General features: G+C 47.0%; 1 protein-coding gene across 5 annotated transcripts in view; it reads left to right on the plus strand.

The window, feature by feature from the left end:
• Positions 1-4228: 4228 nt before the first annotated feature.
• The window catches only part of BANP (BTG3 associated nuclear protein), a 69353-nt gene continuing 48740 nt past the window's right edge, over positions 4229-24841 (plus strand). For 4 of the 5 annotated variants that reach the window (XM_080937288.1, XM_080937291.1, XM_080937290.1 and 1 more), the window contains exon 1: positions 4229-4295. The gene's annotated coding sequence lies outside the window, so the exon portion shown is untranslated. Of the gene's footprint in view, positions 4763-24841 lie in introns of all 5 variants that reach the window. The other variant, XM_080937289.1, reaches the window with a different exon arrangement.

The following is a 24841-nucleotide window of genomic DNA, read 5'->3' on the forward strand; positions in this document are numbered from 1 at the left end:
GTGGGAATCTGTTCTCTCTCCCATCATGTGTGTCCCAGGGGCATCAGGCAATCATCTTGCAGGCACAGACATTTTTTATTTCCTTAGGCTGGCTTCTTGTTTCCTGTTTCTCTGACAGCCCCAACACCGTGGCATTTGACCGTCTGTTTTACCCGTGGAGGATCCTGCATCTCAGAGTGGTGGCCTGTGTTGGGAGTGTCCCCTAGCTGGCAAGTGGCCCGGTCCCAAGCGTTCTGGGCCCATCTCACCAAAACAATATTGAGATGGAACTGGGAAGAAAGTGCAGCTATGGGGGCTGGAGAGATGGCTCAGTGGTTAGAGCATTGACTGCTCTTCTAGGGGTCCTGAGTTTAAGTCCCAGCAACCACATGGTGGCTCACAACCATCTGTAATGGGATCTGATGCCCTCTTCTGGTGTGTCTGAGGACAGCACAGTGCACTCATACATAAAATAAATAATTCTTAAAAAACCAAAAGAAAGTGCAGCAAAATATATGGTGCAGCAGGAAGTGTTTGCGTGCATGCAGCCCCCATGCTATTGGTCACGTTCTAGGACACACATACGGAGCGCAGTGGATGCCCGGGTAACACAGAAAGACCAGCCATCCAATGTCTTGGCTCAAAATGGTGTGGGGGAAGGGGAGTTTGTGCCATGGCTGCCATCAGTGCCTGAGGAAGAATGCTGAAAGGTCAAGGCGAAAGCACCCATGGCTGACAAGGTCAGGAGTGTGCACTCTGGATGGCCTTGTGGTCCATGCTCATCACTGTTCCACAGTGCCAGTTGTGCTGGTCTGTGGTGAGGTGCCCTCACTTCCAAGATGTACTTCTTGGAAGGTACTAGCTGGAGGTTCTTTCTCTGCAGGGCAGCTTGGTGCTAGGTGGATTAAGGGCAAGCAAGGATCCCAAGGGCTCAGGAAGTGGACAGTACCAATTTCTAAAGACCCAGGCCTGATGAATAGTCTCGGACATTGTAGAATTCTTCTGATCTAGTAGCTCAGAGGTCAGTGGGAAGGACAAGGCCCCTGGTGTCTCCAGGGTTGTTTAAGAAGTCAGGCAGGCTCCTCAGTGAGGCAACTCTAGAGCCAGGAGTGAGCATGCCAACGGCCCAGCCTGCTGCCGCCCCTGTCCTCGTGTGAAGAAGGCCACAGCCACCCATCTTAACTCAGAATGCTACTCTGTCCTGTGACTCTGAACTGGCATTTTGTTTCCTAGGAGAAGAGTCTCCAGTGACAGTAAAGTAGATGAGAGGGAGGTGGCTACCAAAGAAAGACCTTGGTGTACCAGCTGAAAAGAGGTTGTTGAGGGACTGTCTCCACAACCTGAGTGGAGGCCAGCGGCCATTCATGACAGGGAACAGTGTCTCTCTGTCCAGGTCCTCGTGGCCTTTACCAAGCTTCTCCCTCCTCAGCTTCAGTGTCAGGACCTCACCCATCTGTCCACTGGACAGTCAGCCTCACCTATTTTGCAAGCTCCAGGTCCCATTGAGAGACCCTGGCTTAAAATACCAGGTGGGTGACTGTTGAAGGACATGCATGTCACATACATGTGTACACATCAGTATCATGGTTCTGGGCTCTGCTTCTGATTATCACAATCTCTGGTTGAGTTCTAATGAACCCTTATTCAGTCCTTCATTGCTGGCTCATGTTACCACCCCACCCACTCATCTGCTTGATGGTTGAACTAAGTACATTTGAAGTCTTGGGATGGTGGAGACGGCGAAGCCAGGGGTGAAAGGGAGGTAAGGAGATTTGTCTTAGTTAGGGTTTTACTGCTGTGAACAGACAGCATGACCAAGGCAAGTCTTTTTTTTTTTTTAAAGATTTATTTATTTATTTTATATATGAGTACATACACTGTCACTGTCTTCAGACACACCAGAAGAGGGCACCAGATCTCATCACAGATGGTTGTGAGCCACCATGTGGTTGCTGGGAATTGAACTCAGGACCTCTGGAAGAGCGGTCAGTGCTCTTAACTGCTGAGCCATCTCTCCAGCCCAAGGCAAGTCTTATAAAGAAAACATTTAACTGGGGCTGGCTTACAGGTTGAGGTTCAGTCCATTATCATCAAGGTGGGAGCATGGCAGCATCCAGGCAGGCATGGTGCAGGAGGAGCTGAGAGTTCTGCATCTTCAACTAAAGCCTGCTAGTGGAAGACTGACTTCCGGGCAGCTAGGGTGAGGGTCTTAAAGCCCACACCCACGGTGACACACCCACTCCAACACAGCCACACCCCATCTAACAAGGCCACACCTTCTCCAACAATCCATATCTCCTAATAGTACCACTCCCTGGGCTAAGCATATACAAACCATTACAAGGATGTTAGGGTGACATGCTGGGGACATGTTTCCATTACTCTATCAATTTTCCATGCCGTCAGGCATATTCATGTTTAGAACCCTCACAGCTACAGAGTTTTAAAATCTGGGCCCAATTGATCTGTAGTGGGAGGAGAGAGTGCATCTCTTTAAGAGTTTCTGCCCAAGTTCCTCTGGACTTTATTTCTGTAGCATCCCTAATACTACCTACGTTTATTTAGAGCAACGTGTCTGGGTCAGTTGGGATTTCAGATCTTGATGTTGGGGACTGCTTTGTAAGAGAATTAGGACACAAGGTGAAAACAGAGTTTTGCATAGGTCCTAGGGGTGCACTGTGTGTCTGGAGGTGGGAAAAACAGGAAAAAAAGTCCTGCAGGTTAAAGACTTTATTGAAATCCAGGGTATGATCCAGGCAGACTTTCTGTGGCTCTTTGACCATTTGGCTAAGATTGAGTGCAAATAAATTTCCTGAGGTAGTTCTGGTAAACAGGTTGCACGAGGAGGTCACACAGGACTGTGAGAGGGTCCATGTGATGTATCTGCCCTGTGTGGTATGGGCCCTTTGAGGAGTCTGCATCCTAGAGTCCCAGGGTCAGAGGTCACAAGGAAGAGATACAAGAGAGATATTTACTACACAGAGGCTCTGTCCCTGTTTCCAGGAGAAAAACGGACGTTTCGACATATTTTTTTTCTCCTTCCATGCACCCCCCAACCCTCACCAAGATATGTAGGCCTGGCTGTCCTGGAACTTGCTATGTAGAGTTGGCTGCCAACTTGCATTCAACATTAAAGCTGTAAGACTTCACATAGACGCCCAGAGTCTGCTCTCCTGGCTCCAGCTGCCACTTTTCCCAGCAATTTCTGTCTCTTCAGACTTTATTCTCATCTCTGTAAATGACAGGTCTCACTTTAACAGTGCAGTTCTAGGTTGAAATCTTCAAGACACTCCTGAGGAAAAGTAGCCCCCTCGACAGAGCACAGTGTCCCAAGGTCGCCCAGCTGGTAGCTGCACTGAGTCATGGCTTTATTATCGGCACAGGGGAGGGGGCAGGGAACTTAAAGTATTTTCTTTCTAAGTTAAAATAGCTTCTCGATCCTGGTTTGTAGGAATGCTCACTACGAACATGCAGAAGGAGCCAACCTGGAAAGGAACATGGACAACAGACCAGGTGCAGAGACATACATTAGTGGCATTTCTGGGAACAAATGCACATCGATGCTGCACAGCTCTTAATGCATGATACGTAAGCATGTCACATATAATCTCTATTACAGTGACAGTGTCCCCGCGACCTGCTTGTTCATAAGGAAGTCGGGCAACATGCGAAACGATGCCTCTGAACGAGCCCGGAACGTCCGAGACCGATCCAGGCCGAGTAGGTAGGACCAGTTTGGGAGCGTACAGTCCTTTTGAGCTGCTGTCACTACAAGTCCCAGCAACCCTCAGGGCAGGGAAGGCATGTGGCTACCAGAATCCGGATGGACTACAAATCCCAGCAGGCAAATCACGGTCACGGAGACTACCAGTCCCAGAATGCACCGTGTCTCACACAGCGTACGCTGGGATTTGTAGTTGTCAGGGTAGCATTAGCGTCTGTTCGCACCCGTCAAATAGCACGTACATTCCTCAGATAGGCCACTGGAGGATTTACTGCTTTAGCAAGTAACAAGGACGTAGGATGGGGAAGTAAGGGCCCAGTGAGTCAACTTCGGAGCACGGGAGGACAACTGCGCATGTTCGCCGGGGTCCGTCGGCAAAAGCGCGCGCAAAAAGCGCCCAGCACAGGCTCCACCCCCTGTCCGACTGGCCCCACCCCCGAGCCCCGAGCCCAGGGAGCCTGCGCTGAGGGCGGGGCACAGGCCGTGGGGAGGTGCTCGCAGCGCCTGCGCAGAGCTGCTACTTCTCTCGCGAGGACGGACGCCATTATCGCATCTCCCCGACAAACACCACGAGAATTCCGCAGCCCACACGGTAATTGCAGCTCCCGCAGCCGGTCGCGCCTCCACTCCCCCTTCCCGCGGGGCGAGAGCGAGAGCGAGAGCGAGAGCGAGATCTCCGTCCGCCCCCGCCCCGCCCCGCCGCCAACCGTTGCCAACGGCCGCGGGCCGCACGCCGGGCTGGGCGGGGGCCAGCGGGCCGCGGAATGTCCGCGCGCCTCCTCTGCGCCTCCACCCGCCGGGGCTCCGGGCTGGGCGTGCGGGGTCCGGCGAGCGAGCGGGCGAGGCCCGGCGGCCGTGCTCGCGTTCGGCTTCGAAGCCTCGGCGCCTCCCGGGCCCGCGCCCGGCGCCCCTGTCAAGGCCTCGGCGCGCGGACGCCGTGCCCCTTGCTCGGCCGCTCAGTCTGTCAGTGAAAGGCCTCGCGCGGTGCTCCCGGGCCCTGCGCGCCGCCCTGCCGCCTAGGTGGCCCCATCTCCCGGCAGTTCTTGGCGCTCTGCCCCGGTAGGGTGGCTTCGCCCTGGCTGGCGCATCCGCCTCTGCTCTGCTCTGTTTACATCGGGGCTGATACTGGTGCTCGCTTCCCCACCTAGCGTCACGTACCCGTCCCGCACAGCCTTGCTTTTTTTCTTGTTTGTAGTGGCCTTTGTTTCTCTGCTCCTGGTGACATTGTAACTTCTCGGAAGATAGTGTTACCTTAGAAAACTCCACCTCCTCTCTGCCTTTTTCTAATCTTGGTTAGTGACTTCTAGGCTTTCCAGGTAGGTCCCGATGTCTTTCCTGCACGCCTGGTTAGTTCGGGACACAGTGTTTCTTCTTCAGTCCATAGGGAGCCTCTGCCAAGTACTTCCTTTCTGGTAACTGTTTCCTCCCTGGATGGTCTTAAGGCCTTGTTGGCATTGGAACAATTTTACAGTTTACAGGTATTCTCAGTAGGTGTGTCCTTGAGCTCTGGGAGACTTTTCCCAAGAGAATTTCTTAAGTCATTAGAGAATTTGTCCCCCGATTTTATTCTCTCAGGGATTCCTGCCATGTGTGATATACATGCGGGTACACTACTTGAATTTCCTCCTCTTTCTATTCCTTTTAATTCTCATTCCGGGAAAGAACTTCAGTTTATCTTTCAGCCCTAGTATGTTTTTAAATTTTGCTCTGTGCAGTGGCGCAGGACTTTATTTCCATCACTTAGGAGACCGAGGCAGGTGGATCTTTGCGGGTTTGAGGCCAGCTTCGTTTACATCGTGAGACCCTATCTCGGGGCAAAAATCCACAATCAAAATCGTAGTTTCTGAGCAGGGCCTGGTGGCACACATCTTTAGTCCCAGCACTTGGGTGGCAGAGGCAGGCTGATCTCTTAAGTCTGAGACCAGCCAGGTCTACAGAGTGCGTTCTAGGATAGCCAGAGCTACACACAGAAACTGTCTTGAAAACCAAAACAAAACAAAAAAATATTTCTGAATGTATTTGTTCTTTTCCTTTTGTTCAGTAGTTTTGTTTCATGAATGTGTTTTCTTCAGGTTGAGGGAACTATTGGGTTCTTTTCAGTTTTCTTATCTGATTTCTTGTTTAGTATCACTTTCCGGGGCTGGGGGGGGGTGGTGGTAAATGTTAGCTTCTTGCTTTGGATGGTAGGTCCTCTTTCAGTGATGCTAATTATTATTGCTTAAGCCTTAGACCTTAAGGTAAGAGGAAACTGGAAGGGGGCCCAGGGTCTGTGGAGATGATTTTTTAAAATGGCTTTTCTCACTAGTGCCAGGGACAGCTTGTTACCTTAAGACTTGGAGGAGCACATAGCAGACACCTTTAATCTGGGCTGTTTATCCATCTTCAGGGGTCTTTCTTTGCTTGAAAGCTGTTGTACTTGTCTCTGAGGTGGCTGTGGAGACAGGTGAGGCCTAGAGTCCCACTTCTGTGTTCTCCAAGCTAATCTAGATTAGATCTTCTGTCCGAAATTGAAGTCTTGCTGTGTTCTATTTTCTTCTTTTTTTAAGATTTAATAACTTACTATATATGAGTACACTGTTGCTGTGTTCAGACACACCAGAAGAGGGCATCAGATCTCATTACAGATGGTTGTGAGCCATCTTGTGGTTGCTGGGATTTGAACTCAGGACCTCTGGAAGAGCAGTCAGTGCTCTTAACCATTGAGCCATCTCTCCAGCCCCGTGTTCTATTTTCTTGTGAGTTTATTGCACTTTATTAAGCATTTTAACAGGGTAAGTGAAGATTGTTTTTAAGGCCACTCAACTTGAACAGGAATTTCAAAGTCTGTTGTCTTAAGACAATTTCTCTCCTTACATTTTTTTTTTTTTGGTCTCTGTGATGGATGTGTGCCAGAACATGGTCTCTGTGGTTGCCTTCAATTGAATGGATGGTTCCGCTCTGCTATCTTGGTAGGGCACCCGGATGTAGGAGACCCTGAGATTAGGCATCTCACTTGACTTGTTCTATAGTGAGCACTGAGTTTAGCCGCTTCACTGTCTTGCTGGGTTAGGGCAAGCAGCTAGTATATAATGGCTTACTGATCCAGAGGTGCTCAGTGTGATGTTTGCTGTACCCATAGCACAGGGAGAGCAGGTGATGCATTGGGCTGGCACACTTGCAAGTTGTGCTTAGTGAAATAGGCTGCATTTGCCAGGGCCTTGCAGCAGAGTCCACAGCAACCCCACACTGATGAGCATTCTTAGGCCCAACTGCAGAATTAGTCTGTGGCTCAGAATTTCAGAGAAGCTGTGAGTGAGCTTCCTCTTCCCCTACATTTTCTCTCTTGGCATTGATATCTAACAGGTTACCTAGATTACAGTCCTTATCCCACTGACATCTTTTGTTTGTTTTGTTTCAGGATCTAATTCAGGACTCCACACTAGTTGTCGTATCTCCTCCAGTCTGTTATTCCATTATCCCAAAATAGCCAGTGTTTTTAAGTCTTGGCAGGAAAAAAGTGCTATCTCTGGAAAAAGCCCAGCAGATACTGTAGCATCTGATTGATTGAGGCAAATGTGGTCAATACACACTGATAGCAAATACCCCAAGAAATAAACTAAGAACATCAGTTTTCTGCTAGAAACGCAGAGTATTTGTGGGAATATGTTAGATGCATGTGTGGAGGGCTGTTAACTAGAGCCCTGACCAGTGCTTTTCCAGATGAGGGGCTCAATCTCCATGTGGTCAGGGCACATGTGTATACATACCCACAGGGCATCTGGGAGAAATGGAGGTTCCAGGCAACAGTGAATTTGCAACAGTGGTTTTACTAATGTTACCCCATGTAGCTTAGCCTGCTTTCTCAGAATGAGCTATGCTATGGAAACTTAAGGTGTATGACTGAATGAATTCCATGATGCATGGCTGACTGTTAAGTCCCATATAACTTAAAGGGCCACCTCAGTTATTTAAATCCAGAAGAACATTTTCCCTGGGAGGGGAAGACTTAGTTGGATGCATTGAGGGCTCCACCCAACAAGAATATGACCCTGAGGTTAGGGCTGTGGTGACTGTTGTTACTGTTTCTCTTCATAAAATCTCTCCTGGGGAACTGGTCAGCAAAGGTGCTTCTAACCTCCTCCTGTGCTGTTGGAAGGAGGAGAGACTGAAGAACCTGGAGAGCAGGTGTGGGTGGAGCCATGGCAGTTGCCTCCTTAGGCTGCATCAGGGTTGTAGGCAAAAGCTTGCAGTGGGACCTATCTCCCTTGAAATGGTGGGAGGTTGTGCTCTCTTGCCCTTAGTTCTGAAGGGCAGGTTTAGAAACACTGGCACTGACCTCCTTGAATGGAGTTAGAGTTGTCTGGAAACTGACATGAACCTGGTGGAGGAGCTGGTACCTCCAGAGCATGGAGCCACCGTCAAGGAGCATGAAACATTCCCAAAGTACTCTGGATTTGATTCCTGTCTTGTATTAACTTCTTTGTAGCTTTCATGTCTTCACACTCCAGAACTGTCCAGTAAGATTACATACATGGTGGAGCAGACAGATTTACTTCTCTTTTGGGCAATTTGGGAGTGCTCTAGAGGGAGCACCTATTTGGCTGATTGCATATAGAGGTGAGCTTTGGAAGAATGAAGTTTAGCAAGAGAGGCTGGGGAGGGGGAAAAGATGGAAACAGGTTCAGCATGTCTGAAAAAGTTGAAAGGTGGAATGGACCATGCAAGTGATGGCGCCTGCCACGGTCTTCCTCTCAGGTGCTCTAAAGAACATTAACAGTTGGTAAGGGTTAGTGGGGTATGGTGATCCTGGTACTCCTGAGGCAGAGGCAGGTGTGTCTCTGTAAGTTGGAGGCCAGCCTGGTCTACAAAGTTCCAGGACAGCCAGAGCTATGTAGTAAGACCCTATCTCAAAAACAAGCATCCAACCAAACCATACACATGAAAAAAACATGTTGAGGCTAAACAGTGCTTAGAAAGTGATGTGGAGGAGGAGCTGGGAAGAGTGAGCAGGAAGACCAAGGGCAGATGAAGTCTGGACAGGTCCTGTGCTGATAGACCTGTCAGTCTCAAACAACTTATATGTGAGGGTAGCTGTGGCCTGTTTTTTTTGCCACAGATGGAAAGTTAGTTTAGTCTTGTGGAAGTGGAAATGGGTTTCAATAGAACTGGAAGTGAAACCCTGCTGCTATAAACTGGGTTTATTTTGAGCCCAAACCTGAAGCATCTTCAGCTTGCTGACAGACATGGAAGAAATTGGGATGCCTTGCAGTTTCCGGATGGGGCAACCTGGATGGAAACAGCCTCTTCAAGATCAGCTTATGCACTGCTTGGAGCCCAGGATGGCTTGGGATGGAGATGAGCCGCAGATCACCTTTTGTGTTTTGGATGCAGCTGTGAAGATACCATACAACCAAGCCTTTGTGGGCTCAAGATTGATTTCAAGGCTGTGTGACCTGTTTACCAGCTGAGCACCGTTTCGGCTGTTGGTCAGCCTGCAGCTATGGTCATGGTTCATGTTTCAGCCAATGACAAGGCAGTGTGACCCTTGACCTCAGAATAGCTTAATTCTATAAACATATTCCGTCATGTCAAGGGTGGTAGTTCCCAGAGTCTTCCTTGTGATGTGACACATGACTGTGATTGCCCTTCCTGGTTTAAAATTTCATGGATTTTAAAGATTTGTAGGATTCAGGTTATTCACATTTTTGCAAAGTAAGGGTTTAATATTTACACGTATTTACAATGTATTTCAGAATTCCATAATTCAGATTTGTCTAAAATTCAGATCTGCCATGTAAAGGAGGAAGAGGAAGGCATTCAAGGATGGAAGCCACTGCTGCTGGGCCCACAGGTTGATGTCAGAAACGCATTCAGCTCCACCTGCGGCTGAGTTTTCCCGAGATCACAGGAGAGCCATTACTTAGCTCCTTCACCTGTGGAGATACATCATTCCTTCTCATCTCCATCAGGGAGAAGCTGGAGGAGCCCTGTCTCTTCAGAGGTTCACCCCTTCAGAAGTGTGCCAGTACCCTCCTCCTCCTTAGGCTTCTAGTGGTTTCAAGTGTCATTAAATGCTGGTGGAGGCCCTGACTCAGCTTGGGATCTTTGTGTTATGGGCAGATAAGAAACTGTCTGGCTTTGTGGTCTGTCTTCACCTTGCAGATCAGAAGTTGGATGTATCGGGAAGCTGCATCTATACTCCAGAGGCAGACAGTGGCTGCCTTTGGTCTTGGGCTGTGGTTTGTGGGGTCTGTTTCCTTCCACTAAATAATGATACAAGGTGGACACAGGCTAGGATGGGAGTGGACTGGCAGGTGGGGTCATTTGACACAGGTGCCCTCTAATATGCTGCTGAGCATCACACCCAGGCCCTTGGCTCTGCTTCCAGTCGCTTCTGGTTCAGGCTTTTACTGCTGGCTTGGGCAGCAAGTGTCAAGAGGAGCTGTTGTCTCGGGTCCCTCATGCACTTCATGGGTTAGAATTGATTTCGGAAAGATGAATATGTCAGTGACAACCTTTCAGAATGTTGCTTATAGTCCTCTTTAGACGCTGTCGACTGCCCTTTTCTATCACTTCAGACCTGAGGCCACCATTTTTCATCACAGCCTTTGGAGTTTAAAAAGCCCAAGGTCTTTTGAACAGGAATGGGTTTATTTGTTTTAAATAATTCCAGGAAAGGGTTGTGTAGTTTGTACCTGTGTTTTCTGTTCAGTTCTCTCAGAACAGTTTTACTTATGCTATATGTCTCTTAAGTCTTTTATGTTTAAATTCTGAAAATATGGGCATTTTCTTCTACAAACAAGCTCAGTGCAGTTATCACACCAGGAGTTTTTAATATTTGCTGCTAAAACATTAGGTCTTATTCACATTGACTGATTATCCCAATAATGTTCTTAGTTGTGTAGTGTGGATGTTTGTCTGTGTAGTTTTCCTGAGTTTTGCTGCACCTTGTATACATAAATCTTTTATTGGGGTCTGCATTCTACAGAATATAAGCTTGGCAGCATTTATTGTTGGCTAAACCACTTGGGATAGTTGTTTCCATTTGAGGCCTGGGAAGACTGAGGGGAGGCTGGTGGCAGAGGCCACAGCTGGCTCTGCCCAAGCTGGCTTTTAAGTGCAATGTATGCTCACTGGCTCAGGTGGAGAATGTAGCCGTTCCATGACCTCCGTAACATCATTTGGAGAGTGGCAAAGCCTGGACTGGAGTTGGGCTGGATAGAGTGGTGTCTGGGGAGTCCCTATAGCTCAGGGCTGGGCTGCTCATCAGACAGTCTGACGCTTTGGTTTATGCAGCTTGTTCATCCTGAGGATCATGGAGGGAAACAACAAACTTGTTCCCCAAGGTAGAAAGATAGACAGATTTGGTGTAAGTTTTGTTTTATTAGAGGAAAGTCTCGCTCTTTAGATCAAGTTGACCTCAAACTTGCAGCAACCCTGATGCTTTAGGCTCCCAATGTTGGGATTAAAGGTGTGGACCGAATACGTGGTTCTAAGTAGTTTTCTAGTTTTAACTCTGTATTGTGTGTGCACATGCATGTGTGGAGGTCAGAGAACAACTTCCAGGGATATGTACTTTATGGTCTTTGATTACGGAACTTGAGAAGGTCAGGTTTTGTGGCAGGTGCCTTTACCTGCTGAACCATTTTGCTAGCCCTAAGTAATTGTTTTTAATGCAACCAACAGGTTTTTTTCAAAAAGTTATTCTTGGCAATTACTTTAAAGTGAAGCAGATAGTTTCTTGTTCTTGTTGCTAGTACAACTGGCATTGTTGGCAAATTCTCATCACCTCCCTCCTATCAGTCACTGGAGAACACATCTAGATAGATGCCTGGTAGCTTTTCAGATGGAGTTGGAACCTGTGAGAGCCTTGTAGGTGAGGTGCCCTGGGGTGTACTTGCTCCAGGATGCCCTGCTCTATTGTAAAGCAGGGAAGGTGTGTGTCCTGGCCTACACTCTGTGGCATTGCCATGTGTTTTCAGTGTTGGGCATTTTATGCACAGGTCTTGGCATGGGGTGTGCTCTGGTTCAATGAAGATGCTACTATTGATCTGGGTCCTCAAGTGTCTTGTTCGAACATGTGCTGTGTGTACATATTGCTCTTTGGAGCTTTTCAGATCTGGTCCTGACTTTTGGGCTTAAAGGGTTAGTTGTGAAATTTTGTGATATTTTAATGGGAAAGTATTGAAAACTAAAATGACTTCAACCTTTTTAAAAAAAAGACTATTCTCACTATGAAACCAGGCTAGTTTCAAAATTCCAGAGACCTGCCTGCCTCTGCCCCTAGAGTGCTGGGATTAAAGGCTTGGTTCAACATGTTTGGCCAGGTATATGAGTCTTTGCTTTGGTCTAGCCTCAACCAAATGCTGGTGGGGCAGCATTACAGAGCACACAGAAGAGCATGGGTGGTGTGCTTTAGGTCGGGATGATGTCTGGAATGCTGACTTACATAGTGGAGAAGAAGCTGCAGATTGGGCCTTGTAGGTCAGTCGGAAGTGTACGGAGTGGCTCTGCTCTTGAGTAGGTGCAAGTATTAGCCAGTATTTGCCATCAAGCAGCATCTCCTTAGCCCAAGTTACTGTTTAAAGTTCTAAAAGCCATGGGTCAGGGTATAGTGTGTGCTGTGCTCTGTGCATCTCTAATCCAGGTTGTTCATATATAATCTTTGCAAATGTGACTAATAACCTTGTAATAGGCCCTCCTGTTGGTGAGCCCAGCGTGCAAATACCTGCTGCATGCTAGATGCTGAAGAGTCTAGTGCAGCCCAACAGCTTTTGGGGTGCTGTGTGGTAGAAACAGTGAGACAGTGGGTACTCTGTGCTCCAGTGAAACCTTTATGGGAGCTGAAATATCTCATTTTTATATTGTAGAGTATAGTAGTTCTTTACATTTTCCTCCTATTACTTTAAAATGTAAGTTCAGCTTTTGGCTCATGGACTGCACAGAAAGAGGTGGGAGGTGGGCCTGGTCTGTTGGCCCTGGTTTGTCACCACGTTGCCTCTATGGAGTTTGTGAGTAAGGAAAAGGCTGAGGTCATAGATAGACCAGCTGATAGGGCTGGGGCCACTGAGAGTGGTGGAAAGCTAGTGCTCTGAGTGGATGGAACCTTTGAAGGAGATGGAATGGGGTGGTGGGACAAACAGTGTTCAGAAGCAGCCAACAGGTACAATTCCTGCTCAGTTCTGTGTGGTTTGGGAGGCACACTAAGACCGCCATCAAGGTGTGCCATGGAGACAGGATGTGTTGGAATTAGGGTCCTTGGCAGTTGATGTACATAGGTGACAGGTATGAACTGAGATGGGATGCTGAGAGGAACCAGCTGGAGGAGGTTACCCTTGCTCTGTTGAAGGGAGCATGCCCAGAAGGACCAGGTCTGGCAGGCTTCTTTCCCAAGGAAAAATGGAATGGTGACCCATTTTGAGCAGTTGGGAAGAGATAGTGGTGATTCAGGAGAGCCTGGCTCACAGTTTTGGAATGAGTACTTGAGTACTGCAGCCTGGACAAGGTGCAATGCTGAATAAAGAAATCACAGAAGAGAGAGAGAGAGAGAGAGGCAGGAGATGGAGGTTGACTTTATGCCTGTACCTGTCAGCCCCCAGTGCTGTGGTTATCAGAGGATGGCCCACATCCTTTGGGACATCTGGAACACCTTTCCAAAGGGCACAGGAGGCCAAAAGAACGAAGAGAAATTGCTTATCTCTTTCACTGTCAACATTTGGACTCGAAGTACATACTTAAGATTGCTGGTGCTTGGACACAGTCAGGTCTAGGACACCATACTGCGTTCTGCTTTCTGCAAGGCAGTAGAACATGCAATGCCATATTTCCACCCAAGAATGTCCTTGATGGGCTGGAGAGACAGTTTAGTGATTAAGAGTACTTGCTGCTCTTGGAGAATTCCAGGTCAGCCTTCATCGTCTTTGTCTGGAGGCTGAGAGCTGTCTGTAGCTCCAGTTCCAGAAGATCTGATGACTCTGGTCTTTGAAGGCACCTGTACATATTTACACACATGCACACACACAACACACAATTAAAGGGAAAAAATAAATATACCTTTTAAAAAGATTGTCCTTATGTCATCGTAAAGCCATTGCTTTTCTAAGTCCCCACCTTAGAGCTCACCTCATTTAACACTCTCCAGACATGGACAGATAACATTTTACTGGGGTTGTAGCAGGCCAGCCCTCTGCAGTAATGGAGGCTGCCAGCTGAACTAGCTCATGGGCCACTATGAAAGAAAGCCTGGACAACGTGGTTTTTCTTACAAAATGTACAAAGCCTGTCATTCCAAAGGAGTCTGTTGTCAGTGATACGAATTGAGTTGTCAAATGGGATTAGAATTTTAGGAAGCACAACAGCTCCTTCAAAGAGGAGTCAGTGCTAATGTTTGTTTATTTGGAGATAGGGTTTCACTACATGGCCCAAGTCTACCTTGATATCTTCCAGCTTAGTCTCCTTAGTGCTGGGATTATGAGTCTGCTTGACCATGCCTGGCACAGTGCTTTTAGTATTGTCGCATATCATGTGTGGCATCTGTAGTTGCATATTTCTTAGTGAGCAGGGTTTCTGAACAATGGATGAAAGTCTACATTTGGCCTAGAAGTGCCCTCTGGACAAGCAGGACAGACCATTGGGCTTTGAGGAATTCAGGAGCAAAGTTCCCAGTGTGCTTTCAGGCTCTGCTGTAGCCAAACTTCATTCAGTAACTAAAGCAAATGAGTTTATGCACAGCTGTGTGCAGAGGCAGTTGAACTGCTCCTGTTTCTAGCTGTGTCTCCGACAAGGCTAGCTGAAGTCAGGTTGTATCCAGAGCCAGCCGTCCCGCCAGCCTTCGAACATAGCTGTAGCTGGCAGTTAGGGAGCCTGTGAAAGGCAAAGCAAGGTCACTTTACATTAAACCTTTGTTATTTTGGAAATTATTGTTTTTTTTTTCATTAAAAAGTATTTTGTTTGTTAATATGTTTAAAAAGTAAAATTTTAGCTGAGTGGTTGTGGTTCACACCTTTAATCCCAGTACTTAGGTTGCAGAGAAGCAGATCTCAGAGTTCAAGGCCAGGCAGATCTACAGAGTGAGTTCCAGGACAGCCAGGGCTACACAGAGAAGCTGTCTTGAAAAAAAAGAGGGGGGGGGAGTGGAGGGGTGGGAAGGGAAGGAAAAATAGGATTTCTATAACTTATTTGAAAAGGACACACAATACTCAAACATGTTCTGATATAATAGCAAATGTGGTTTAATTATGTATAGCTCTTTGGGCCACACTGGTTTTAAGGTGTTGCAGGAGATCCTAATCCCCCAAATCTGAAGTGCCACTTTTCAGCAAACCAGCCTTTTCACCTTTCACTGGGGTTATGCTTGGGAATGTTGTGGGACAAACTTAAGCTGAACCTCCTATTTCCTAGATATTTGGATCTCCCTCCCTCCCTCCCTCCCTCCTCCACCCCCCCTCCCCCATTTACATTGAAACAAAGTGTCATTATGTGGCTTTGGTTGGTCTGGAATTTGGCTATGTAGGCCACCCTGACATCAGACTCACAGTGGTCCTTCTCTGCCGCCTGATTGCTGTCATTAAAGGTTGAACTACCATATCTGCCCTGGTGTTTGACTTTCTTAAGGTAATCTTTAGCTGTGCTTATGTGTCCAGAGGCTGTCTGGCACTATCACACATTTGGCCTGTTGTCCACTGACTGGAAGAAAAGCATTAATACAGAAACCAGTGGTGGAAGCTCCTTGGCATACTCTTGATGTGGCTGAGAGCAGGCCTGTGGGGGTCTGCACCTATGTATTTGCTGGAGGAGGCGTTTGTATGTGGAAGTGTGGGAGAGTGACACGTTTAATCAAACATGATCAACCTTGGAGGGGAGTAGCCTGACTCAGGTTTGCTCTTTCTTAGTCTTAACGTTAAACATTTTTAGAGATTCTATCTCAAAAACAGTGTTGCCTGTGTTTTCCAAACGGTAGAGAGGGCAGGAACCCTGGAAGAAGGATCTCTTGACTTCTGTTTTCCTCACAGCTGACCATCACTTAAGAGTCTGATTGCCATTTTCTAACTCCCTTCATTCAGTGTGTGTGTGCCCAAAGGCATGCACATAAAGGACAGGGATAAATACTGGGTGCTGTTTTGTCACTCTACATTGTGTTCTCACTGAACCTGATGCTTATCCATGTGGTTAGACTGGAGACCAGCTTCTGCCTTACCAGCCCTAGGGCCTTTCTGAGGATGCTGAGGATCTAAACTCAGATCCTCATGTGTGTACAGCAAGCTTTACCCTCTGAGCATCTCCTCAGCCCATCTTGTTCTTTTTGTACTCTAATCCAGATGTGTTTTGGGGGAAAAGCAAGCCAAACCTTCCCATGTAACATAGTTAATAAACAATGGATCTTGTCGCTGACCTCCTGGCTTTTGGATTTTATTTCTTAGCGCCCCTGTGTCCTGAAAAGACTTGGGTAATCTTTGATGTTCTAGCAGTTTCCATGTTCCTGGAGACTTGGCTGCCTGAGTACCACTTTGCTACTTCTTTAAAAAAAAAAAAAAGGTTTATTTATTATATACACTGTAGCTGTCTTCAGGCACACCAGAAGAGGGCATCAGATCTCATTACAAATGGTTGTGAGCCACCATGTGGTTGCTGGGAGTTGAACTCAGGACCTCTGGAAGAGCAGTCAGTGTTCTTAACTGCTGAGCCATCTCTCCAGCCCCACTTTGCTACTGCATAAAGAGGACAGGAAGTGATACTTGCTGTCCTGATATTTATTTATATTGAATGCAACTTTTGAGACAGATACTATGTAGCCTAGGCAACCTGGAATTTGCTATGTATGTTGACTAGTCTAACCTTGAACTCACAGAGATCCACCTGTCTCTGAATCCCAAGTTTTGGAATTACAAGTGTCTGCCACTGTGTCTTTCTGTATCATTTTTTCTGGCACTGTGGACTTGGCATTCCAGCTCTGCTGGATCCCCAGGTCTCTAGAGCAAAGAAGTGCACTGGGGACACTGGGACTTTGGGAACGAGAATACATTCTTTCCACTCCTGCGGTGGCTCTGAGAGCACCTTTTGCACACACTGTCCTGTCTAAATCTGTCCCTCGCTTGTCTCACTAAGGGCAGCTCCTGGTCTGTTTGCTTTTGCCAACAGTGAAGCATTTTTTTATCCTCTATAAAGTGAGGCTGGACAAGCCATGGATGCTTTCCACAACCCCTTCCAGACATGTCAGGAACACGCGAGGCTTTCACTGGGGGCATGTGCAGTGGGCTTGTTAGACTCACTGCCGGACAGGCATCTGGCGACTGGCATGTCATTCCAGCCCAGGGCTGTGTGTCTGGCCGCCTTGTCTTGCTTCCTGTGGAAATAACCCCACCAAGCCAGATGTGGCATGAAGGCTCCTGGAGAGGCTTGATGTAAGAAACAGCTCTGAGATGCCTGTCCTCGAGGCTGACGGGAAAGAAGCCATTTGTCTCAACATCCTGTATGATGTGGTTCATGCCGTGACCGAGAAAATCCCGGTGGGGAATGTGCTGGAACACAGTGAGCCTTTGTTTAGTCATTTTCTCTTCTGCCTTCATCATTTTTTTCATGTTATGAGAGCTAGGGCTCTGTAATGCTTCTTTTTTTAACCTTCACCCCTAAAATGAAGCTTTATGCTCTAAAAAGTGTTGTGTCCCACCCATCCCATCCTGTGCTAGTGACCAAACCCATGTTCTACCACTAAGCTTTAGCCCTAGGCCTGTGCTTACTTTTTTTTTTTTTTTTTTTTAACCTTACAATAGTTATTTTTTATTTTAGAATGGGCAGTGATGGGTAGCCCTCGCAAGCCTAGAACTCACTCTGAATACCAGGCTTAGATTTATACTACTCATCCTTGCCTGTACTCCGGCAACTGGAATTCACCATGTGCCTGACTTTGAATACATTTTAATGAGATTAGCAGTTGTTTTGAACAGCTAATGCTTCAACATGAAGCCTTCCATATGAGAAGGCAGATAGTCTCTAGCCAAGAGATGACTAGCTTTCCATCCTTGCTTCTCCATTCACCTCTCTCTGTCTTTATTTTTGGTTGTTCTGCTTACTTTTTTAATTTGAGACTTTTTTTTTAAAGTACATCTTTTTTTTTTTTTTTTTTTTTTTTTGGTTAAGGATTTATTTATTATATTTATTTGAGTACACTGTAGCTGTTTTCAGACACACCAGAAGAGGCATCAGATCTCATTACAGATGGCTGTGAGCTACCATGTGGTTGCTGGGATTCGAACTCAGGACCTCTGGAAGTGTTCTTAACTGCTGAGCCATCTCTCTAGCCCAATTTGAGATTTAAAAAAAAAAAAAAAGATTTATTTATTTATTTTATGTATAGGGGTGCCCGATCTGCATGTATACTTTCTTGCCAGAAGAGGGCACTGGATCTCATTACAGACGGTTGTGAACCACCATATGATAGCTGGGAATTAACTTAGGACCTCTGGAAGAACAACCAGTTCTCTTAACTGCTGAGCCATCTCTTCAGCTCCATGTTTTGTTTTTTAAATTTATAAAATTTTTTTTTCTTTTTTGAGACAGGTTTCTGTGTAGTCCTGGCTGTTCTGGAACTGAAACTTACTCTAGACCAGGCTAGCTTCAAACTTACCGATCTGCTTACCTGTCTCTAGAGTGCTGGGATCAATGGTGTATATCATTACGGCCTGGTAGACAGGATTTTATTAAGTTGCCCTTACTAGGCTTAGCTGAATTTACTCTGTAGCCCAGTAGACCTTGAACTTACTTTTCCATCTTAGCCTCCTCAGTATAGCTTTAAAAGCTGCTGTTTTAGTACTTTTAGTTTTTTTCCTCGTGGATACTGCAGTTATTTGAAAATACATTTGTAGTTAAATATTTAGTTCCATGCTGCATTGCTGACTGTGACAGATGCTGGGCGGTCAGTATGATAGCCAGTTTGTCACTCACACGAAGCTAAGCAGTCGAGTGTATGCAGTTACTCAGAGCATATAGTGTAGTTCTGTGGACAGCAGAGCACAGGCACAAGTGCTCTGAACACTTAGTTCATGGTTTTTAATTTAATTTAATGTGTGTGTTGGAGATAGAATCTCATAATGTAGCCCCAGCTTGCCTGGAGCTTGCTGTGTAGACCAGAGTGGCTTTGAACTCACAGAGACCTTTCTGTGTCTCTGCTTCCTGAGTGCTGGGATTACAGGTGTGTGCCACCGTGCCTGGCTTTGATTTTTACTGAAATGTAATGTTAATTTTTGTGGTGCTGGCATAACTGTATGTACTAAAGAGGCACAGTGTGACATTTCCACACAGTGTACTGTCAACACTGGTCTGTTCAGGGTAAGTGGGGTTCACCTTACCAGTGGATTCTCAGTGGCAATGCTGATATCATACTGGTGTCTGTATCTCGCATGAACATAGTGCCTTTCATTGGGCCCATATCAGATGCAGGATGCCTGCATGAGCCAGGCTCTGTGCAGGCTGTTCACAGGGTCTCAGCTTTCAGCAGTGCATGGGAGGCAGATGCTTAGCACAGCAGATACTTAAGAAATATTGTGAACCAGAAGAAAGCCAGAGGAAAGTGCTTGTCCGTAAGGCAGGGCCTAGGACTAGGGAGGTGGGTGCTGGTGTCCCTCAGGCATGATTTAGTGTCACTGAAGAACCTGTGTGGGAGCAAAGAACATGGGGGAAGGGTCATCTGACTGGAAGAGACTAGACTGGGCTGTTCCTTTTGAGCTGGAGTGGAGGTGGAATGATTGGACAGGTCCAGTGAGTGAACAAGAAAGAGATGGATGCTGTTGGTCCACTTGCTGAGGACACAGAAACTGTCTTAATGCCACTGCAGCATGAGCTGAAAAAATCTTGTCTGTCTCTGATGTGGCCCTTGAGCTGCTGTTGAGAGCTCTGGAGCAGGAAGAAGGTGGAGAACCCTGGGGAACTGCACATAAATCCAGATGTTAGGTGATGCCTGGGTGCAGTCAAAGCTTGAGCCAGAATCTGTAGGAGAGAATAAACCCAGGCACAAAGCTTTGGCTCCAGCAGCTGGGTAACATGAGCCACTGCTAACAGTGGGATGACCGGAAGGGCTGTGAATGGTGCCTGGAGTTAAAATCCAAGGAGAGATGTTTAGGGCCTGCGCTGCCATGTGTGGCAGGGGTGTGAATGACATGAAGCACCAGGCCTTTAGTGCCCATTGAACAGAGGGCCTTGCCCTGGCACCCTGCAGGGAGTTGTAGGGGGCAGACAGAGATGTAAGGACAGTGGCCTGTGGGAACAGCTCTACAAGAAGCCTAGGGACTGTGGTGTGTGTTAGATGGTGAGTCTTGCAGGAGAGAAGGCAGAGCCCTGCAGCTGGATCAGTGTGGTAGGAAAGACTGACACTCTGAGGAGAGCAGCTCAGGAATAGCAAGGAGGGAGCAAGTGGAGCGACTTCACTGAGTGACCTAGAGCACTTGGAACCTAGGGGGGAGTCCTGGGAGTGGGACAGGAAAGTAGAGCTCTCGGAAGAGCGAGTGGAGGAAATATGATGTACTAGACCAGGAGTTCTGAGGAGTTCAATCAAGGCGCTGGGAGGTGGGCAGAGGAGTTGGGGTGGGGTGGGGGCTTTGTGGAGAGGCCTCACTAGATTACTAGATAGCAGCTTGAGCCTCCAGGTTCCAGACCCAGTGCTGGGGGAGAATGTCTCAGGTGCTGTTGGGATTTGATGCCTGTGCTAACTCTGCACTGAATTATTCTGACCTAGAGACGCTGTCATAAACAACCAGTAAATAAGTGGTCACGTGGAAAGTAAGTAACTCAGTGCGGAGTCCAAGGGGAAGGAGATCTTGGGATCTCTGCCTCCCTGTAGAGAGTCAGCTAAGGTTTGAAGTGTCTTCTACCCCAGTCCCTGTGTATTGCTGTGCACCATCTTACAGGTATAAAACATACACATTATTCTGTGAGGGGAACTGCTGTTCTACACACTGACCTGGGACTTTCCACTGCTGTTCCTTTCTGTGGTGTATTTGGGTGGCTTGATTAAATCATTCTTCCATGTTAACATGTGGTGGGGCCACCCCTCATCTTGCTGTACCCCTGTTGAGTTATGACTTTGGTGGACTGCCTCTTTTCCACGTGCACTCTGGGAGCTTCAGGATTCTGAGTGGTAATTGCAGTTGGAGTCTTTATTGGACATTAGTCTTAGTCCGGTTGTTTTATTACACTAGGACTGGATTCTCCCCAGGCCTTCTGAGAAATGGCAAGGTTAATTTGCCAAAATGGCAAATGCTTGCAGGTCTCTCTGTTCCAGTTTTCTTGGGCTGCTTGCCCTAGTTTTTTTCTATTGAAACCTTCACTGTTAGCAGAATTTTAAATGTTTTTATCCTGGCAACAGAAGCATTTGGATAAACAATGAGGAGGGCAGTGGTGTCCTTGTTTGGAGGAGGTCAGGGTTCAGGGTTTTATAGTCAGTCCAGAGTGTTTTCTTAAGGCATTTGCAGAGCTTTTAGAAAGCAGGAAGGTGCCAGGGTTGGGCATTTAAAAGCCTCTTTCACTGGCCCTTAGGAGAGGCAGGCACTGCCCATGGAATCCGTGGGTTCCGGCCATTTCTGACTAGGCTACAGAGCCTGAGTAAGCAGTTTAGACCAGGCAGTTAATGTTCTGTTTGGCAAGGCTGTCCATAGCAGGTGACCTGGATACAGGGGGCAGCTCCATGTATGTGAGACGCTGGCCTCTTGCTCTAGATAGTTGTTTTTTCATGGGTTTCCATGTTTGGGCCTGAAGAAGACCCAGGCTACAGGCCAGTTCTCTCTGGAGGCTTCTGCACTCGTGTCTCTTTGAGTAGACTTGTACGAGTGTCCAATCTTTTGACATTGTGGCAGACATAGACTATCGCCTACGAAATTCATGTATAAAAGCCATGTAATCAAATAAACCTTTCCAGAAGCAAACCTTGCTGTTTAAAATAAGCATTTATTATTCACCTGGGGTGAATGTGGCTTGTGGGCTGTGGATAGAACAGGCTTTGTAGCTGCATTTGCTGCAGGTGAAGCTGGGAAGGTGAGTCTCTATCTGGTGGCATCTGCCTTGAGGTACTGAGGCAGACATGCTGGTGATTTCATTATCTTTGCAGCCTTGGAAAGGGTCTGTAGTGTATTTTCAGTTCTTTGAATCTGCCAGACCCTGGACTGCTTTCAGTCTAGTGCTGAATTTGGCTGGGTGGCTTTAGGAAGGTGAAGGCTGCTACCCTCTGCTCAGAGCTCCAGTTGGTTCTCTAATAGTCAGTTGCTTCTTTATTTGGAAGGAGGAAGCCTGTTATCTTTCAGCTGTGGCTGCTCTGTCTTTCAAGTTCCTCAGAGGCCTTGGAAAGGTGCAGGCACAGAGGCCTAGGGGACCTAAGGTCTGGGACAGTCCTTGGGCTGAGGTTGAAGACAGCAGTGGTGATCAGAGTTGAGATGGCCATGTCTTGGTGTCACCCTGGCACTGTCAGTGTCTGTGAGTGTGTGATCACTTTTTGGGAGTGAAATATGGAAGGAAGAGGAAAACCAGAGTGCTCTCCTTCCTCCCATGTGTTCCAGCCATTGACTGTCTAGACCCCACATGTCCTGTGCAGAGCTAGTTCTTCTTCCTTCTCCCCTGCCGGCTGACTCTGCTCCCAGAGAGCAGCACTCTGAGCCTCTCCTTTCCCTCTCCATGACTTCCCACTGCTCGGCATTCTGCTGCTGCTAAAAACCCTGCCCTGGGTCCCATTGCACTTCTTTGTGTGTTTGCTGGAAGGTTCCTGTGTCCAGGGAGCTCTCCCAGTGTCATTCCAAGGCCCCTGCAAGCTTTCTGGAGCTTGGTGCTGACTGTCCAGCAGGTGGAGCACATGGTTTGGTCTTTCCTTGTGACTGATTTTTTTTTTTTTTTTTTTTTTTTTAGGCTCAGTGTCATAGGTGTACTGGTCTTTCCTACTGTTGTGAAAAGAAAAAAGAATTGGCTTATGCAGGACAAGTATTTTTTCCCAGTTTGAGTTTTTTTCTTAAAGAACCCCTTTGATTAAATCAAATGCAAGCAAGCTGCGTGCAGGCTGTGGTGACTTACAGTCACAGACAGGCTGCTCTTCTGCAACTTATTTACACACATCTTTTCGTTGCATGACCCAGACTTGAATTTTTAATTGCCCTGTAGTTTTGCTCTTTCCTTGGTTTTGTCAGTTTTTAAAGTCTACTTTAATTTCTACAGAGCTCCCATTATCCCTCCTGTCACTGTGTTAATAAGATGTGTCATCTGTGGTGCAGTACAACTTTTTTTTTTTTTCCTGTTTGAATTCTTGCAAGGTGAGACCCTGGCACCCTGTTTCTAGTGAGGAGAAGAGCCTGTGAGTTTCCAGTGTTTCTTCACCTCACTGCAGCGGTTACTTTTGGTGATTATCAGTGTTTTTATGTTTGCCCAGAGTAGGGCCTTCACATCAGTCTGTGTGTCCTGTGGATGTGAGCCTAGCAGTGTTTGTGAGGTCCTTACTTGAAGTGTGATGGCTGCCTCCTTCAGAGGGGAGCCCAGTGATTTTCATAGTGTCCTTATATGTGGTCCAACATGTCTGGGCTCAGCTTCTGTGTTTCTTGTTTAGAATATGTAATTACCCCTCTTAACAAGGAATCTGGCTTCCTTCTGGTGAGGTCTGGCCCTTGAGCACCACAGCCAGGCTCCAAGGACATATCCTACTACATGGCCCACTGCTGCCTTTGCCCTTTCAGTGAATGGGGCAGAATATGTCAGCAGATACCCACACCTGAGTTTACCCTTCTGTTCAGATTGTGGTACCCAGGTATATATTTGATCACTCTCAGACCAGGATGTCAGCTTCAGCACTTCTCAGAAGTATTCAGTGGGACTGGGGTGCTATGTATAGTCAGAGCAGAACAAGACCCACTCAGCCACTCAGCAGGTACTCCCAGTGCCCCTTGCAACAGTTACTGAAGATGGTTAGAATTTGTTTTGAAAAAGTTACACTGTATCTGTTGTCAGAGCAGGGAAGGAGGGCTCCTCCCTCTGCCAGTCTTCCTCAGTGCCCAGTACCCTCAGCTGAGTTGGTCTCTTCTACTGATTCTGATTTTCTGAAGTTGTTTTTATTTTTTGAAGATTCTTTAGTACTCATTTGTGTATGAGGGTGCTATTCCTAGACACTATATATGGATCAAAGTACTGTCTTTAGACTTGATAGTGATTTATTGGCTCATCTTTCTTTCTCATAGTACCGTTTTATTTTATTGTGTGTATGAGTGCTTTGTCTGCATGTATTCCTGTCCATTATGTATAATGTGGTGCTATGGAAGGCCAGGAGTGGGTGTCATATCCCTTGGAGTTGAAGTTAAAGATGGTTGTAAGTTGCCATGTGGGTGCTGGGATGGAACTGGGAAGAGCAGTGCTTTTAGCTGCTCAGTTGTCTCTCCAGTCCTTTATCTCTCCAGCCTCTCCCATAGGATCTTAGATATTTTGATCCACTTTATCTTTGTCTGGTGTGATTGAATTCTCTTGTGTTGTAAGTCTGCTCCTTTGCTTGGATGTATAGGGATTCTTCCCCTGCATGTCTGGTGTACCTTTTAATAAATGTTTCAGCACTGTAGCTCCATTTCCACTCTCAGGAGCCCTGCCCTTCCTTCTTCCTTGGCCTCAGAACCTGGGGCCTTGTGTTTGCTATTGTTGAGCTGTGCTTCAGCCCCAGGAGATGCTTGGGTGGCAGCCCGGGACCCCATTTCCTTGCCACAGCTTGCTCCTGTGTCTCCCAGTGCTTGCTTGTTGGCTTTTCCTTATCTGTCTTCTCTGTTGCATTTTGGAACATTCTCTTTGTCTTTTTTTTTACTTCCTTCCAGACCTACTTGCTTTCCTGTTGTTTTTGTTAAGACTCTACCTGTTGTATTTGTTTACTCTTGAGTTTTTCCAACTTGGTCTTTTTATAACAGTTCATTTTTAAACCCTTATTTAGATCTGTGTTGATGGACCTGGCCTCACTTTCCTATTGGAGCATAAGGTCTTTGGTGGCTTAATCAGAATGTCATAGGAGATAGAAGAAAGTCACAGACAGATCTGCTAGAGGTAGTTCTTGGGGGTGGGGTGTCTGGAGGGCCATGCAGCTATGGCTAGTTCTCTGGGGTGTGTTTGTTAGTCACTAGGCACTATGAGGAGAAGGTAGGGCTTAACCGAGTTTCTATAGGCAGC

Source organism: Micromys minutus, assembly GCF_963924665.1.
Source record: "Micromys minutus genome assembly, chromosome: 24".
Classification (NCBI taxonomy): domain Eukaryota; kingdom Metazoa; phylum Chordata; class Mammalia; order Rodentia; family Muridae; genus Micromys; species Micromys minutus.